General features: G+C 36.7%; 1 pseudogene; it reads right to left on the bottom strand.

Annotated features, from left to right (window-relative positions):
* Positions 1 to 248: 248 nt before the first annotated feature.
* On the bottom strand, positions 249 to 318 carry LOC115300473 (annotated as a pseudogene).
* Between the last annotated feature and the right edge of the window lie 1040 nt (positions 319 to 1358).

The raw sequence follows: 1358 nt of genomic DNA on the forward strand, positions 1-1358 counted from the left end.
AATGAATAAATAAATAAATAAATAAATAAATAAATAAATAAATAAAAAGGGGCCCCTGGGTGGCTCAGTCACTTAAGCATTGGACTCTTGATTTCAGCTCGGGTCATGATCATGTGATTCATGAGATTGAACCCCATATGGGGATCTGCCTAGACAGTGTGGAGCCTGCTTGGGATTCTCTCTCCCTCTCTCTTTGCCGTTCCTCCTCTCTCTCCCTTTTTCTCTCAAAACAAATAAGTAAAACTTTAAAGAAATAAAAAACAAAATAAAAGATAAACAGTTTTACACTTGATCTTAGCCAAAAGGCCGAGAAGCGATAAAAAAGGTAAACAATTTTACATAAATAAATTTAAAAACTTAGACAAAGTCAATAAGGTTCTAGAAAAAAATATAAAATTTTAAAACAAGTACAAGAAGGAAAAAGGAAACTTGAATAGACCAATAGCCAATAAATAAACTGAAATGATAAAAAAAGGTTTTCATCTCCAAAGCTGAAGTGGTTATAGATAAGTTCTTCCAAACTTTCAAGGAGTAATTAACGCCTGTCTTCTATCAGTAGTTTCAGCCAGTTGGAGCAACATAAAAGTGAATCCATACCTGACATCATACCCCGGAATAACCCTCAAACAAAAATAGTGACTAAAAAAAAACAGTAGCAGAAAATATGAGTGAATTGTGAATGAAACATTTTTTAATGTTTATTTTTTGAGAGAGAGAGAGAGAGAGAGTGAGCATGTGCCAATGGGGGGAGGGAGAGGGACAGAGAGATAGGGAGACACAGATCTGAAGCAGCCTCCAGGCTCTGAGCCATTAGCACGGAGCCTGATTTGGGGCTCGAACTCACTGACTGTGAGATCATGACCTGAGCCAAAGTCAGACACTTACCTGACTGAGCCACCCAGTACCCCAAACATCAATACATTTTAAAAATAATATGTGTGAAGAAAGATTTTTATCTTATTAAAAATTTTTAAGTTTATTTATTTTGAGAGAGAGCATGTGAGTGGAAGAGGGGCAGAGAAAGAGGGAGAATTCCATGGTTAGTGCAGAGCCTGACGAGGGCTTGAACTTACAAAACTGTGAGATCATGACCTGAGCAGAAACTGAGTTGATGCTCAACCGACTGAGCCACCCAGTTGCCTCTGAAGAAAGCTTGACTTGAAATCCAGATGAAGAAAATATTGGTAAACACATTAAAAAATGCTTTTGGCTGGCAAAAATGATAACTAGGAGAAATTATTAATGATTTACATGGCAGATAAAGGACCAATACCCTTAGTACATAATAAGCCCTTTAAAATTTTTTAAAGTAAGGGAAACTTTTCCTTTCTGTAATGCATGACTGAAAGATGGCAGTG

This window comes from Suricata suricatta, chromosome 8, assembly GCF_006229205.1.
Source record: "Suricata suricatta isolate VVHF042 chromosome 8, meerkat_22Aug2017_6uvM2_HiC, whole genome shotgun sequence".
Taxonomy (NCBI): Eukaryota; Metazoa; Chordata; class Mammalia; order Carnivora; family Herpestidae; genus Suricata; species Suricata suricatta.